This window comes from Eleutherodactylus coqui, chromosome 5, assembly GCF_035609145.1.
Source record: "Eleutherodactylus coqui strain aEleCoq1 chromosome 5, aEleCoq1.hap1, whole genome shotgun sequence".
NCBI lineage: Eukaryota > Metazoa > Chordata > Amphibia > Anura > Eleutherodactylidae > Eleutherodactylus > Eleutherodactylus coqui.
The window spans coordinates 174,545,970-174,564,573 of NC_089841.1; positions in this window are offsets into that span (position 1 = coordinate 174,545,970).

An 18,604-nucleotide genomic window follows, 5' to 3' on the forward strand; every position below is an offset into this window, starting at 1 on the left:
GGTTTGATCAAGGCAAAACTCTCAGGAAAATGGGATCCTGTGAATGTAAACAACTTGTCAATGAAATGGATCAGAAGAGGATGTCAAGAATGGTCCTGATGACCAGGCAGCACACAGTCAAGCAGACTGACGCTTAATACAATACTGATGCTCCAAACAACGTGCCTGAATGTACAATTTGTCGTTCAATAGTACGGATGGGCTATAACAGCAGACAATTTGAATGTCATTTTTAAGAGAAATGGAAAGGCACGACTTCAGTTTACCAAAAAAGTGCAAAAAAGGGGTGTCGCCCGTGTGAAAGTGGCCTATAGTTCATATTTAGTATACACTTGTTTATTAGCATTCCCATCCAACATTTATAGATCTATGTACAATGTGGAGGTAAAGTTCAGATTTTGTTCCATTATTATTGCATTTTCAATTTTATATGTAAATTCAGCTTAACAACAGTATCAGTTAAATGTTTTACAACTTAAGGCCCATTTACATGCAACAATTACTGCTCAAAATTCGTTAAAACGATAGCATATGAAGGTATTTGTTCCCATAGTTTACTCTTAAGCTAAACAATGATTTTAAGGTGAGCTTAAAATCCATCATTCAGCTGAAGAGTAGATGACACAGACTGCATGCTGTGTTCTGTAGGAGAGCAGTTGATTACATTGTATCTATGCCAGCTGCCCTTCACAGCCCATGCAAGACCAAAGGAGCTAATTGCAGAGCTCAGACCACCTGCTGACTTCTGCAAGCAGCTCCTGGAGGCTCATTTGCACACAAATGAAGCTGATAAAGTGCCAATGGGCATTAATGTCCTTAAAGGGGTTGTCCCGCGCCGAAACGGCTTTTTTTTTTTTTTTCAATAGGCCCCCCGTTCGGCGCGAGACAAACACAAGGGATGGGTTAAAAAAAAAAAAAGTTTAGTACTTACCCAAATCCCCGCTCTGCGGCGACTTCTTACTTACCTTACCAAGATGGCCGCCGGGATCTTCACCCACGATGCACCGCGGGTCTTCTCCCATGGTGCACCGTGGGCTCTGTGCGGTCCATTGCCGATTCCAGCCTCCTGATTGGCTGGAATCGGCACACGTGACGGGGCGGAGCTACGCCATGACGCGTAGAAGGGGGCAGAGCCAGAACGCCGCTCGTGCCGAGACCCAAGAGAAGGGAGAAGACCCTTCTGCGCAAGCGTGTCTAATCGGGAAATTAGACGCTGAAATTAGACGGCACCATGGAGATGGGGACGCTAGCAACGGAGCAGGTAAGTGAATAACTTCTGTATGGCTCATATTTAATGCACGATGTATATTACAAAGTGCATTAATATGGCCATACAGAAGTGCTTACCCCCACTTGCTTTCTCGGGACAACCCCTTTAAGTACTTTATGCAAAATTATCTCTAAAACTGTCAATCTTTCAATCATTTGAAAGATTGTCTTTGCGTGTAAATGAGTCTTTACTTAAGGCCCATTTACATGCAACAATTATCACTCAAAATTCGCTCAAATGCCATAATTTGAGCAATAATCGTTGTGTGTAAATGCTCCCATCTTTCACTCTTCAGCTGAACGATGATTTTAAGGTGAGCATAAAATCCAACATTCAGCCGGAGAGAAGATAACACAGACCACATGCTGTGTTCGTTGTCCATGGTGCTGTATTCTCCAGGAGAGTGCTGATTACAGCTTGCAGCCCCATGACAGGACAAAGGAGCTGAATGCAGGGAACAGACCACCTACTGTTCTCTGCATACAGCTCCTGGAGGCTCATTTCCATGCAAATGAAGGTGATAAGCTGCTAATGGGCATTAGTGTTCATTAGTACTTTATGCAAAACTCAATCTTTTGAACGATTTTCTTTGCGTGTAAATGGGCCTTTGCATATTATGTGACTTAATTCTTCTTCATTTTCAAAATATTAATGGGCTGTCGATGAATAAAAACACTGGTGTTTACATTCAGAGACTGCAAACCTGTAAGTACATGGCTAGCCCTGATTTCAGCTGATAAGTGGATACAATTGTAACCTGTCTAGACGATGCTTTGCAAGCTCAATACATCAGCATTAGGTTGGGCTCACACAAATGTACTGTACACGTGCATAATAAGTAATAAATGGAGTCAATGAAAGTACATTGATTTTCATTGTTCCACTCACATTTTCGTACATTTATTGCACGTTACACATGTAAAAAAGAAGGCAGCATTTTCTATTTTACCTCGTTGTCGCGGCTTGTCAGTCACGACAGTGTTGTGGTGTGGTAGCCTCGACGCAGGCCAAGACCTGTCGCCATGTTATGCAGGAGAAGGGTTAATGCACAATGTGCAGAGACTGCTGGTTGCTGTTTCTCTATGCTGCATGGATGCATGCTGACTTTTAGTCATTCCTGGGTGAAGGTTGGGGGTGTGGTTTTCTAGTTGCTCTGCCAATCCTCAGGTAGAGCTTTATATTCTTACTCCTCCCTTTGCTCACTGCTGCTTATTCAGTTCCATAGAGGAGTAGTTGGAGAGTCGTATTCCTCTGTGCTGGGTGTATTGCTACTTATCCAGATAACTGCTGTGGTTTCATATTAAAGGGGTTGTCTCGCGAAAGCAAGTGGGGTTCAGCACTTCTGTATGGCCATATTAATGCACTTTGCAATATACATCATGCATTAAATATGAGCCATACAGAAGTTATTCACTTACCTTCCATGCGCTGGCGTCCCCGTCTCCATGGCTCCGTCTAACTTCAGCGTCTAATCGCCCGATTAGACGCGCTTGCGCAGAAGGGTCTTCTGCGTTCGGCTCGGCAGCAGCGGCGTTCTGGCTCCGCCCCCTTGTACGCGTCATCACGTAGCTCCGCCCCGTCACGTGTGCCGATTCCAGCCAATCAGGAGGCTGGAATCGGCACACGTCATGGGGCGGAGCTACGCGATGACGCCTACAAGGGGGCGCAGCCAGAATGCCACTGCTGCCGAGCCGAGCCGAAGGCAGAAGACCCTTCTGCGCAAGCGCGTCTAATTGGGCGATTAGACGCTGAAGTTAGACGGAGCCATGGAGACGGGGACGCCAGCGCAGGGAAGGTAAGTGAATAACTTCTGTATGGCCAATATTTAATGCACGATGTATATTAAAAAGTGCATTAATATGGCCATACAGAAGTGCTTAACCCCACTTGCTTTCGCGAGACAACCCCTTTAAGTTGTATTTCTGTTTTCATTTATGTATTGCTTTGCTGTGTCGGTTCATCTCTCCAGGGGCTCCTATAGGGACAATCTGGGCCCAGGAAGAAGACAGTGGGGCCCCCTTTATCAAGGCGATGACTCCGCTTTTAGGCAGGGACCCTTTACCTCCCTGCTAGATTAGGGTCAGGCTTCCTTCTTCGTGGAGTGGTGCTACTGACCAGCATAGTGTGGTGTTCTACTACATCCAGCAGTGTATATGTCACCCTACACCGTGCTGAACATGGTGCTCGTGCGTCGCAAAAAATACCTGTAATAGCCTGAAAAAAGGGACTACATAGCGCTGTTTAGCTGTGGGGACCAGTAATATAATAACCGGCCCTTGGAGGTTGAATATGAGTCATTTTGCACAGCAGATGCAGTTAACCTAGCAACCAGTTAGTCATTTTATTCAGCTGCACAAGTTAGAAAAAATGCTTAGAGACTCAGATGAGGCAGGTAGCCTAGCAACCAGATAGGTTGTGATTAGCCGCAGACAAACTGGTCAGGTGACAGAAGCGATAAATAGCCAGACAATGGTCGCAGGAGGCAGAGAAAAAAGTGAGGTGTCAAAGAGAGGAAAGTGCCCGGGAAGAGGCAGGGAAGCACCAGACCAGAAAGAGAAGCGCCAGGCAGGAGAGAGAAGTAGCAGAGAGAGAGCAGTAGTGACACAGAGAGAAAGAGAACAACTAGCAGGAGCAAGAGAAAGAGAGAGACAGGAGAAGAGAAGAAAAAAGCAGAGGAATAGGCAGAAACAAGAGAAAAATCTGAGAGTAACAGAGAAGGAGTGTCAGATTTGACAGTGAGTAGAGGAAAAATAAAAGAGATGTAAATATGAAGAGAGGGAGATAAAGAGATGTAAATACGAAGCAAGAGAGACAGAAAAGAAATCCAGAAATCCAGAGTGAAGTTTGCGTAAAAGAGGCCTTAGGGTGGTTTTACATCTTCGTCAGAACCTCCAGCTGGGAGTTTTATCACAGATGCAGCTAAAAATGCCAGAATAAAAAGCGCTACACGCAGCACTTTTTCTTCCGTCCAAAAGCCAGGTAGCTGGGCAACCAGAGACGGAACTGTTCAGCTGTGGGGATTCCACCTTTCCTTCTCCCTGAACTCAGATGTGAAAGTACCCTTAGGGCTCCTTTCCACTAGCCTTTTTTTATCGCTGCGTTTTTTTTAACGCGATTGTCAATGGGACTTTCTAATGTTAAAAACGCAACACTGTGCACCAAAAATGAAATTGCATTGCGTTGCGTTTTTAACATTAGAAATTCGCATTGACAATCGCGTGAAAAAAAAACGTAGCGATAAAAAAAGGCTAGTGGAAAGGCACCCTTAGCCACATAAATCTCAATAGTTTGCTACAATGTATTAGTCTGGAATTCAGGATATTTAGCCTTGAGAACAATGCTCACAGTATCATTTTTAATCAGGAAATAAGGAAGATGGAACAATACCTCTTCAGCACTACCTATTGTATGGCAGCCTTCCTGCAGATGAATGTCTGACCCTTTATACAGGTCTATGCAACAATAATTGGGAGTTAAAAACCAAGCTAGAATCCATAAATAGACAGCTGTTTCTGGGTTTTTGGCCTTCATCAGTGTGCAGTAGGATTCTGGCTTGGTTAGTGAGAGGTCTATGACGTAAGGAGAGCACCTGGAAGGTGAGTGAGGAGAGTTATAAAACCATTCATGCTTTTCTGAGAAGAACAAAACCATAGGTGGTGCTGCAGAGGTATAGTTCCATCTTCCTTATTTGCATATACTTCCCAGAGGAGCATGAATGGTCTTATAAGTTCCCTAACTCACCTTCCAGGTGCTCTCCTTAAGGAGTGATGATAGCCCTCCCGACTTATAATCAGGAGACAGTCAGGGACATGTTTTTTTTTTAAATTCACAATGTGGGGTATTTTATAAGCAAGAGGCAGAGTGTAGGACTTTTTTTATTCAGGGTACTATATGTGACAGTGTTATTTTCAAAGATATAATATATAGATGTGCTTGTGCTACCAAACTGAAGAGTAGAAAATATCTGGGCAGCAAACTGTGCTGAGACAAATCAGGGTCAGGAGCTATCATCATCACAGTCTGGATCAGATGGAGAAGAAAAGAAAAGATAATTAGAGAGAGCACCCAAGTCTGAATTTATAGGAAGTGACCATAGGCAAGTGCTTGTTCCCCAAGATAACATTTACCAGCCTCTAAGTATCTACACATAAAGTTAATTGTACTGACGATCAAAATTAGATGAATCACTTTTTCAAGGAATGTAAAGGTACCTAGGTACATTGGGGTTTGTAGCCTATGGATGCAAACAAGAATATCCTCACTCACAGTAAATTAATATCTTGCAGATGGTGAGAAACTGAAACATAAAATGTATTAGAAAGTTGTACAACTTCTCAGACATAGTGATTAAGACAGTAACATAGAACCAAAAACCTCTTAGTTAGTTTCTGAAAAAACAGCCCTTTTTTTGCGAACAGATGTCATTTTTAAGCCTATAGTAGAATGTAAAATGCACTATGGATAATGTGTTTTGCTTTCTAGAATTTTGGTGACATTTTTGGGGTCGGTAGCTTATTTTTCCAAAACATAGAATGGTCTGGGTACGTCATTATTTTTTGGCCTTCTTCCCATAGGCTTCTCTATAGTATTTGAAAAAATGCAAAGTCCCGATCCCCTTCCTCATCCTCACTGCATGACCACAGTATATTGTCCCATGGACAACTCAATTGAAATTCCTCCTCACTGCGGTCATATATTGAGAAGAAATGGGAAGCTCAGGACCCCCATTCTAGTGATTAATAGGGTCCCATCATTAGGACCCCTGGGAAAAAGATATAAATGAATGAGTGAATGAATAGGAATGAGTACATGTCCTTTGTGGGATAACCCCTTTAACTTCAATTAAGTAAAAATCCTTTCATACTTTGATTTTCAACATCAATTTTTCAATTCCTCACAATGGCCACACGATGGCGACAGAGACATTGTTACCCTTTTCAAGTAATGACAACATGCCTTTCTCCTCATTGGTCATACGGGGATTAACCTAATCCACTATTTCAATGAAAGACCTCGACAACAGAACCCTGCTGCTAGGTGATTGTCTCAGAACAAACGATACTTCATACACGTAGATAATATTACATCAGGTACCAAACATTTCATATATTCTGAGAATCCATTAGCTTAAAACTTTTTCATTACAGGGAAACTAAACCTAACAATCTTTTATCCCTGTTTGCTGTGCGGTGGAAGGTAATCTGTTGTTCCCTGTTGTCAGGCATTTCAGGCTAGACAAGGCTATTTTATAAGCAACTGCAATATCAATGCTCCTTCTTAATATTTGACATCATCAGTTCCTGTGCTGTAAACTACAGAAGGTCTTTTCCCGAATGCATTGTCACTGATATTAAAGTACTTCACTGAAGAAGGTTTCTAAATGGTTTTTATCACATTGAAGCAGAATACAGATTACTGCGTATTCCCATATACTCTGCGGCACTATATATAACTCTTCCCGTCGCCCTTCACTAGTGGTTAGAATGGCTTGCAATTATGTTTCTGACTTCAGAATTTCTGCAACTACTACCCAATTATTTCTGTATGGCCTTGCTAATGATCTGCAACTTGATGGAACATTTAATATTATTAGGAGAGTCCGGTCTGGCCAAATTTAAACTGGCCTCCATTAGATATATCCAGAAGCAGGTACGGTCCTTGCCATTCCTGTTACTCTATGCAGATACAGGCATTTATTGCATTCAAAGAAAACACAATAAAACCTTCACATACGGTAATCTTTAGTCGGCCAAGCAGGAGACTAGCAGCAGGGATGGTGGCAAATCTGCTTAGGCCTCATGTCCACGGGGAAAATCAGGCCCGCCGCGGATTCTACATGCAGAATCCTGCAGCGGGTCCCTCCTTTCCCGCGGACATCAAGCCTAAAAAGAAGATTTACTTACCTGTCCTGAAGCTGCGGATCTTCCCTTCGTCGCGGCCGGATCTTCTTTCTTTGGCCAGGCGGATGTGCTCGGCACGCCGGCAACTTGCCGTGCGCATGCTCTGTGCACTCTATTTTTTTTAAACTCCCGCGCCGGAGAGCAGGAATTCAGCTGCGGGTGTGCCGCAGATCCGGACGGCTTCCATAGGCTTCAATAGAAGCCTGCGGGAGCCGTCCCCGTGGGAGACCCGCACTAAAATGGAGCATGCTGCGGGTGATTTTCCGCACACGCAATCCGCGCCTCAGGGGAAAATGACATCCGCAGGTATTTAACTACCTGTGGGTGTCCAATGCATCCCTATGGGGCGCGGATCACGCGTGCGGGACACCCGCTGTGGATCTGTTCCCGTGGACATGAGGCCTTAAGGTTTATTTTACTGTCTTACACCCATAGAATGCGGGTTTAATATAACAGAAAACCCCTAAACGCTATCACCTAGCATAATTACACTGCCCAACGTTAAAACTGCAACAGAGTAGGACAAGCTGCGAGGTTATATAAAGATATGCAAAAAGTCACATTTTCAAGCACCTAGCTCCAATCAGTGGCATGTGGGAGGGGCTTCAATGGCATAAAAGCCAAACTGAAAGGACAATGAATTTTCCACACTGCCTTGGACCCCAAACTCACTAGACTGTAACCCCATTGAATACATTTAGGACATGCTGGAAAGGGATGTGAGATCTGTTCCAACGTATCCACAAAATGTGCACCAACAGAACAGCTGCAGCGGGCATGGATCAAATTGAGTATGGATGATGTCCACCACCTTGTAGAATCTGTTCCCTGACATCTGAAAGCTGTGATCACCCAAAAATGTGTACCAACCCGTCATTGAATAGGTGTTCCTAATGCAGTGATCATTTAGTGTACTTGCACATTGCTGAGCCCAAATATGTCACTGATACCACAAACCACCACAACAAAAATTGCTACTGAAAACACTGGTCCAATGTAAGAGAAACAATGGACTGTTTACCCGTGCTTTCCATTCATAGTAACATAGTATGTTAGGCTGAAGGGAGACATCTAGTTCAGCCTGTTTCCATGCACCCCCCCCCCCCCCTCCCCCTTGATGATCCAGAGGCAGGCAAAAAAAAACAAAAAAACAATGAGACAGAAGCCAATTTAGCCCATTTGGGGTAAAAAAATTCCTTCCCAACTCCATAATGGCAGTCAGAGTAATCCCTGGATAAATGTTTTGAAAGTTCCTACGTAACTCCAAGACCTGGATCAACAACCCCGTTGTTTTTTTTTAATGTCTATATCCTCTAATATCATAGCACTCTAAAAAGACATCTAGTCCCCTCTTAAACTCCTCTATGGATTTTGCCATCACCAGGTCCTCAGGCAGAGAGTTCCACAGTCTCACTGCTTTTACAGTAAAGAACCCCCTTTTATGTTGGTGATGAAACCTGCTTTCTTCTAGATGTAACGGATGCCCTCTTGTTACCGTTGCAGTCCTGGGTATAAACAGATGATGGGAGAGATCCTTGTATTGTCCCCTAATGTATTTATACATAGTTATTTGGTCGCCCCTTAACCGTCTTTTTTCCAGGGTGAATAATCCCAATTTTGATAGCGTCTCTGGGTATTCCAGTCCTCCTATTCCGTTTATGAATTTAGTTGCCCTTCTTTGAACCCCCTCCAACACTGTAACATCTTTCCTGAGCACCAGTGTCCAGAACTGTGCGCAGTATTCAATGTGAGGCCTGACGAGTGCCTTATATAGTGGGAGAATAATGTTCTTGTCCCTCACCCCTATGCCTCTTTTAATGCACCCAAAGACTTTATTAGCTTTTGCAGCAGCTGACTGACATTCGTTTCTCCAGTTAAGTCTACAATCCACTAGTACCCCCAGGTCTTCTTCCATATCACTTTTCCCTAGCGGTATCCCATTAGTGTATATTGGTGATATCCGTTAACCTTACATTTATCAACATTGAACTTCATTTGCCATTTTTCTACCCAATTTATCTAGGTCCATTTGCAGCCGTACGTTGTCCTCCGTTGTATTAATTACATTGTATAATTTTGTATCGTGTGCAAATCATCATTTATGTATTTTACTCATTTATATAGCGCATATACAATTGCAATCAAGATTATTGCACCCCCCACTGCAAATTTATTTTATTTGCCAAATTTACAAACTTTTAGCTGTTTGCAAAAATAAAAATCAAACATGAATAAACTAATTCATGGCAACACCACTAATATAGCAAATGGATTCTCCAAATTCAACACAAAATGCCACTTTTAATAACTACCGTAGTCTCAGAGTTATCCAGCCCCTTTATGATAAGTGTCTTTAGCACTTACTAGAACAACATTTAGCTGTTATGACCTGCTGCACACATGATACATAACCAGCGACTGAGAGCAATCCTAAGGAATCTTAGCCCATTCCTGATGAGCGATGGCTTCCAATTCACTAATATTCTTGGCTTTGCCTAAATCAACCGCCTTCTTCAAATTCCAAGAAAGATTTTCCATAGGGTTTAGGCCAGGCGACTTTGAGTCAGCAGAGGTGTATGTCTTGTAGTTTGGGTTTGAAGACGTTCAGAACTTAGTATGTGCCTTAAGGTTGCAGCACACTGGCGATCGCAATATCGCTGCGTTTTTTTAAGCAAATGTCAATAGGACTTTCTAATGTTAAAAACGCATCACACAAAATCGCAAATCAAAAACTTGTGATTTTTGTGCGATGCGTTTTTAACATTAGAAAGTCCTATTGACATTTGCGATAAAAAATGTGATATTGTGATCGCCAGTGTGCGGGGGGTTTCACTCTTGGGGGTTTGACCAACTGGCTCCTCAGGAGCCTGGTGGCAGTCAGTGATAGCTTCCTCTTTCTGCCACACCCAAGTAGTGTAGCCGGTATTCCTTTAGCACTGAACTTGCAAACTATACTTCTATCTCTAGGAACATTCAGCGCCTCTGTTACCTTTTTGTATCCTTTTCCCTGTTTGTGCAAGACAATAATCAGTTATCTTTTTGAACCATTCTGTTGACTTAAGCTTCATTTAGTTGGGACGAATGTCAGGCAAACGATGCCCGACACACTTCCTCACATACACTCGCTGCTGTGCTGTCACACAGGAGCGAGTATCGCTGGCTTACTCACAGAGTGGCCAGTAGGGGGGCAGGGAGGCTGCAGGAGATTTCTCTCCTCGCACTACCCCGTCCCTCTCCATTGACTTAACATAGCATCTGTTCAATACCAAACGGCTGCTATTTACACTGAACGATGAGCGATAAGCGTGCAGCTCATCGTCCATGCTGCATAAACGATGGTCGATGAGCATTCAGTGTAAACAGTGGCAGTTCAGTACTTAGCGGCCGCTATGTTAAGTCAATGAAGAGGGGCGGGGGAGTGAGAGGAGAGAAATCTCTTCCAGTCTCCCCACTGTGAGCCAGTGATACTAGCTCCCGTGCAGCCGTACAAGAGCAAGTATGTGTGGGGACGAGTGTCGGGCATCGTGTGCCCGACATTCGTCCCGTCTAAATGGAGCTTAAGGACGGCTTCACACGGGTGATAAAAGAATGGACATGCTGCGGCCAGTGAATCCGCACCGCAATGCCGGCTTCAACAATTCAAGTAAAAAAAAAATCTCCACTTGTCAATGCACGGTGTTCAGCACATTGCAAATTTAAAAAACGTTTTTCAGTACATTATATAGTACATTAAAAAGTACCACTGAAAAATACACTCGCCCCGCAAGAAAAAATCCGACAGATAGCTACATTGATGGATATATAAAAGAGTTAGGATTTTTTGAAGGTTGGAAGGAAAAAATCAAAAATGAAAACAATAAAAGGACACAAGCGTATATTGGCTGGCGTTTTCACGGCTGGCCAATATTTGCTACCATGTGATGCACTGGCTCGGCGTATATGCCGTCAGGCAGAGGGAGACAGCTTAGGCTGCTCTCCCTTCCCTCCCCGGCTAGGCTGTTTGCAATGGGAGGGGGCGAGGTGGAGCTAAGCTAATGCCCCCTGTCTACAGCCAGCAATGGGAGGGGCAGGGTAGAGCTCCATTGCAAACAGCGGCAAGGGACGGAGAGGAGAAGGGAGTTTAGTAGTCACGCTGCTAAACTCCCTCCCACCTTCTTTCTCCGGCCGCTGTCATTAGCTCCCAGCAGCGGCCATAGTCAGGCCAGGAAGATAGTTCCTGGACTATTCTTCCTGCCGCGGGAATACGCCTGTGTGATCTGATGCATTGGAATCCATCAGATGGTAGCGTATATATCGGCCGGCCGTGTAAATGCTGGCCGATATACACTCGTGTGAATAAACCCTTAAGGGGTAAATAATGAAAAGTTGTGGTTTAGTAATGTAAGTATTTCTCTACTGTGCACTATTTGCCAGCTTTCTCAGTGAACATTTTCATTCTGGTTGCCAAGGATATGTCTAGAGATGTGTGTAAATTTATGTATATAATAGAAACAGTTACAGTTAAAATTCACAATAGAAAGTAGGGTAATATAGTTCTATCACCTTACTACATACGGTACTTCTTCACTGACGTCCCCGTGATCTGTATGCATACCTTGACCGATTTCGTTTAGGCCAGTGCTGAGCATACTGGATCTACACCTATACTATGTATCCCAGCACACAACAATACTGTGTTTCCCAGCAGACACTAATACTGTGTGTTTGTCTAAAATGTTCTTCAAAATGTCTGGGGTGATACAGTCTTTACTGTTATACATGGACAAAGCAACCTGGCATCACATAATATGGGAATGAGCGCTAAAGAAGAAATAATACGTTTAGTATAGATTGACATTTAACACACAGCTCTTGCATATAGAAACAGAGGTGAAGTGGTTAAGGGGGGTGTATGGCATGGAGGCTCCTCCTGTCCACCCACACCCGTTAGTGCTAGCACAATTACCCCATTCTCATACACAAAGAAGTTCATTTAGCAGTTAAAGTGACGCAGGAAGCAGCTTTTCTCTGCACACTCGCTCAATACATTGCCTTTGAAGAAATTTCATTCACATCAAGAAAACCCTTTATTAGCCAGACATTACTGCATGGGAGAAGTATGAAAATTCCCAGCGTCAGAGGAACATATGGAATTAATGTGAGGAAATGTCAGTGATGGAAAATAACTACCAAATGCACAGTTTAGGAGATGGCACCCATGAACAAAAGGGAAATAAAAACCAGTAATCTTCACTGCCATTACCAGCTCAGTGCCCTCCAGTTCCAAATACAACAGCAATGGTAATGGGAAGCATGTGTCTGCGGCAGAAAGTAACGCAGCAGTATACGCCATGTTTGAATGTACCCTTCAAATGAGGCGGTGAAATCTACCTCAAATCTGCGCCCCAAACACCACGTAACATTGCAGATTTTACCATGGATTCATTATAGATTTTCCAATATGGACTATACGCCTCATGTGGAGCAGAGGTGTAAAGATCATGGCTGCAGGGGGTATGATCGCAAGCAGACGGGAAGAGGGTCCACCCGAATCCTTGGGGAAATGTTGCTTTCAATTGCAGCCAGGTTCTTGAGTTGTGCATTTAGTTGAGAACTAAGGCAGTGGATTGAGAGAGCTACTGACTTTGCGTTCTGCCACTTCCATTGGTTGAAATGAGGTGGCACTGTAAATTAATGGGGGTAACTTTACTATATGGGACACAATGAGAGCACTATTTCTAAATAGGGGTGCAGTGGAAGGACTATTACTGTATGTGGGCACAACGGGGGTACTATTACTGCATGGACACACAAAGTTGGGTATTATTACTTGCAGGTCACTCAGAGGAGCACTGGTTACTGTTGCATCTTGACACCACTGGGAGTGGTGGGTATAGTCAACTGTTAGGCTTCTTGACGCCTCCCGTGCCTGATTGGCTGCAAAGCTCCTGATTGCCTGCCTCCTGCAATGGCCTAGAAGGGTGGAAGGAGTTTGTGCTGGGATTGAGGGTTAGGCAAACAAACCGCAACATGTCCTATTTCTACGAGCCCCGCACAGAAACGTCACTCACCCGGCCGCCGGCTCCGGTCTGTGCATGCGTAGGCTGCCCGGCAGCCGGCACATGAAAGAGCCTGGGCCGCCGGGCGCTGGTGAGTACGCGCTCATCCCTGCAGGTGCTCGGGTCGGGTCCCGCGACGAGAATCCTCGCCGACGCATCCGACTGGCTCGTCTGCAGGCGGCCTTAGGCATACATTATTAGCTGTAAATGCTTCCATGTGTGAGCCAGCCAGCATTAACATGGAAGCATTTACAGCTAATAATGTACACCCAACTGTTAAACTACCCCTAACCCTCCATCCCAGCACAAACTCCTTCCAGGCTGCTAGGGACTTAGGCGCCCATGTCTGCACCCCCGCACCCACAGCTGCCGCTGGGAACTTGCCACCCGTGTGAGCTGCTCTCCCCTGCAGTATGTACACCCGCTGCAACCGACCCGGGAGCCCACACACCTCCCCTAGGACCTTGCCACACGTGTGAGCTACTCTCCCCTGCAGTGTGAAGCCACACCGCTGGTGCTGTCAATGCCGACCCGGGAGTCCACATGCCGCGGTGTTACTGATGGCAACCGCCCGGATTTCGAATAGCACTCCACGCGTGACAGAAGAGAGAGGAGGAGCTGATGACAAGCCACAGCACCAGAATCACTCAATGCCGCCGGTGGACACCATTCTTAGCAGCCTAGCACAAAACACAGCAGCAGAGGAGTGAGTGCAGCCAATCAGGTACTGGGGGCGTCACCTGTCTGTCAAGCAGCCTAACACTTGGCTACACTCACCACTTCCGGTAGCATCAAGATACAACAGTACCAGAGCACTGTTACTGTGTGGAGCCTAAAGAGAGCACTATTACTTTGTGGTGCACTATGGATGGAGTGTTTGTATAGAGGCGGGGAGGTTGGAAAATTGAGGAGCAAAGAAATGTCACTGCAAAATTGACATGAGTTGTGGCTAAAAGTCATCATAGCTGTCTGAGCTAAATGGAGAAGAAAAGTGAAAAATCCCAATCAGAGAAGCCATCACCTGTGAGCATAGAGGTAGCATCAGGGGTTGCGGTGGAGACCCGGTCCCTGCACTCAGGGGGCCCCGAGGCCGCCCTCTGCCATACATATATGCGCATTCAGTGCATTAATGGCTGGCCGCTCTGTCTACAGCAAGGTTCCAATCACGTGGCAGGCAGAACGTCCAGCCTGAGAGGAAGCAGGGAAGAGCATGGGGGAGGAGGAGGGAGGCAGTCGCATCGGCTGGCAGGGCACAGTGATGATGTGATCATGTGCTGCCCCTGCCTTCTGCTAAATGGAAGCTGCTGTGTCTGCCTGTGCTGCTCCTACCACATGGAGAAGAAGTGGTCCGGGCCCCAGGGTATGTGTATATATACGTGTGTGTGTGTGTGTACCTATCTCCTATCTATCTATGTATTTATCTCCTAGCTATCTATGTATCTATCTCATATCTATCTATCTCCCATCTATTTATTTATCTATTATCTATCTCCTAGATAGATAGATATCAGATAGCATATAGATAGATACGTAGATAGTTAGGAAGATACATAGATAGCTAGGAGATAGGGAGATAGATAGATAGGCGATAGTGGATAGATAGATAGATAGATAGATAGATAGATATATAGGAGATAGGGTATAGATAGCTAGGAGATAGATAGATAGGAAGATACATAGATAGCTAGGAGATAGATAGATATGAGATAGGATATAGATAGATAGAAAGATAGATACATAGATAGCTAAGAAACAGACAGATATATCCTATCTATCTCCTAGCTATCTATGTATCTATCTATATCCTATCTCATATCTATCTATTATTGGTCTCATATCTAACTATTATCTATTTATCAATTATCTATCTAACTATTATCTATATCTTATCTATCTCATAAATATCTATCTCCTATCTATCTTTGTATGTATGTATGTATCTATCGTCTATCTCCTAGCTATCTATGTATCTATCTATCTATCTATCTATCTATCTATCTCATATCTATCTATATTCTATCTCCTATCTATCTTTGTATCTATCTATCTATCAATCTATCTATCTCCAATCTTATATCTATCTCCTATTTCATATCCATCTCACATCATATATATCTATCTATCTCCTATCTTTGTATCTATCTATCTCATATCTATATATCTATCTTTCTATATCCTATCTCATAGCCATCTAACATCATATCTATCTATCTATAGCCTATCTCATATCTATCTATATATCTATCTTTCTATATCCTATCCTAGCTCATATCTATCTATCTATCTATCTATCTATCTATCTATCTATCTATCTATCTATCTATCTATCTATCTATCTATCTATCTATCTCTAGTATAAGTTATACATCTCCCTGGATTTACTGTATATAATTTCACCCTTTACACACAATTAAAAAACGCATCTAAACCACATGCAATTATTAATAGTGTCTGCAGCTGCTTAATAACGTATGTGATCTTTAAATACTACATGCAGGTTTTTTATGTGTTTTTCTTAATTGGAGTTCTAAAGTACAACAAAAACATGAACCACCCTAAGGCCGCTATCACACGTGTTCAGAAAACGCAGCTTGAAATCGTGGCCTTTTTACTAGAATTTCAAGCAGCGCTTTCGAACACAGGTTACAGCGTTTGACAGCGCTTTTTAATGCACCCCATCATTGTGAGGAGGTGTGTTAAAAACTTCGAAAACGCAAAAATAGAACAGACAGCTCTCGAAAATCGCGGCGTTAGAAACACCGTGTTTGAGTGCAGGTTCGAGTAAGCTCATTAAAATCAATGGGAGTGTGGTACCGCGGTTAGTACGGCACTAATAGTGGTAAAAAGCAGTGTGTGTGAGAGTGGCCTGCCGCGCTACAAACAAATTTTCATGTGCAGGGGCTAGATCATGTACGCAGCTCGATCTAGGTATATATTTTTTGGGAGGGACGTGGGGGAGGGGGGTGGAACACAAAGCCAGTAGGACCTGTGCATCCAATTAGCTGGAGGGGCACATAGGACTATAGTAAAGCCCTGGTGTGATTATTCCTTTAGTCACTTTCACACAGCTGTATTTTAGTCGGCTTTTTGCTTCAGTATTTGTGAGCTAACACATAGAATTTATCTTACAAAGAAAAAGTAGAGTGGAAAGATTTGTACTTCTGTGTTTTGGACTTGCTCCTGATTTTGGCTTACAAAAATTTATGCAAAATTCTTACCGAAATACTGGCATTTCAAACCGGCCTCACTGTGGGTGAATGGAAGTGAGTTTAGAGATAATTGCATCATTACAATCTGTGTTTCTTCAGCTTACAAAAGTTCAGGTCTGTTTTTCATGATGACATGTTCTCTTCAACATCATTCTGCTTATCTTATATATAAAACGCAAAATCAGTTTTTTTTGTGTCATATACAAATACACAGTTCTGGTCCGATTTGAGTGAAATTTTGCATGAACATTCTTCAGCACGTTAAAATTGAACCTCACCGACTTCCCCTGTAATTTTTGTTGCCGATAGCAACCAATCACAGCTCAGCTTTCATTTTTGATACTGCTGAGGTAAAATGAAAGCTTACAGTCGTGTGAGCCTGGCCTAAAGGAGATAGTCGGTGTGATTTGCGCCAGATTTATTAAAAGGTGTATGCCTCTCAATACAGTAGACACATTTTGAATGGCCGGAGAGGTGGAACATCAAATCTTTGCTATGAACACACAAATTTGCGCCATTTTAAGCTATTTATCAGGAATTGAACAGGGGACCTCCTACATTCCCGTCGGTAGCTCTCACTACTGAGTCATCCAGCCTGTGGACAGTTCCCCTGTAGGCTTTCAGCCTTGTTCTCTGATCCCAATTATTTAGTTCCTGCCTCCTGGTCTTGACCCTGCCCCTGTGTCTGATTAGGCTCGTTATAAAAGCCTGACCCTGCCACTGCACCAGCGTGTGATTATTGTGCTCCAGTAGCATTGATCAAGCACCACTTCCGCCTGCTCCTCTGCTATTCAACTGAGGCCTTCTGATATCGACCCCTGGCTTCTCTTCTGACGCTACCCACCTCTTCCATTTTTACCACAACACTGAGACCTTCTGATACTGACCTCTGGCTTCCCTCCCAACAACGCAACCCGCCTCCTCCATTTTTACTGTAAACATGACCTCCCGTTGCTGCCTCCTGACTTGTCTCTGACTACTCTCTCCAGACCTACAACTACTAAACCTGAGGCTCCAACCCAGTGCCTGAAACCGCAACACCATTATTATTCATAAATTAAATTTAAAGGGCCATTTCAAGGAAACTTCATAGTTTCTCCGAGGTGTAAATACCATACAGAGCATATTGGAAGGAGGGGGTGGAGGTGGAGATGTAACATGTGTCTAATTTCTACTTTGATTACATTTTAGCTTGGCTCCACATGAGTCCCATGTGACTAGTTGTATTCTCCAGAATCTGCTGTGTAGTACATTATTCCTAATCAGCAATTCACAGAGAGAGCCTGCTCTCAGTCATCTGCTCAGGAGTCTGACCCGCTAGCATGAAGTTGATCCGACTTCAGGAGTAGACTGGCAAGTACTGGGCTGATGGTAAAGAGAGAAGCTGCTACTTGTGGAGTGTCCTGCAAGGCTTGGGCTTCATAATGGCTTTTGGTCACCTGTGATTGATGGTTAAATTGCTGCAAACGGCTACAGTGTGAGAGAAAGTCCCAGCAGCCCGAGTCACTGGTAATAATTCCAACTGTTACAATTCTTGTTTGTCATCTGAAACTTTTTTTCCTAATAGGGAAACAATGAGGTTGCATGAGAGCCGCGGTAATACCACAATTCTACCGCTCTGTAGAGTCCAAGCCTGAAGGCTCACTTACATGAGCGTTGTTTGGCTGTGTATTACACAAAGATTTTTTACACGCGTAATATGGAGTTCGTAGCGAGTACGCATGTAACATGCATATTCACTGCATATTTTCTGCACCCATAGACTATAATGCTATGTATTATGTGTGTAATTTGCACCAAAATAGAACAAGCTGCATTTTTTTCACGCGCGTAATACACACGTGGAAAACATACAGGTCTGAGTGGCCTAATGTAAACCAATGGGGTTTTAGCACTGTGTATTACACATGTAATAAACTGCCAAAATTTGTGAGTCCGTATGGTGTCCATACACATTAAACTAAAGTTGATAAAAATGGACAATTTCAACAAAAACGATTGCTGTCAGCTGCAATATAATAATGAACAGTAGTTTCCGTTGACTGACGTCAGACCATCATCGTTTGGAAAGTCTGCCAAATTTAAAATTTACATCTGTCGGTTGGCCAAAAAATCTTTTAAGTTAGTTTCATACGCGGTGCCTCAGCACCTGACAAGCCATCCTAACGATAATCATTCTTGCGCTTT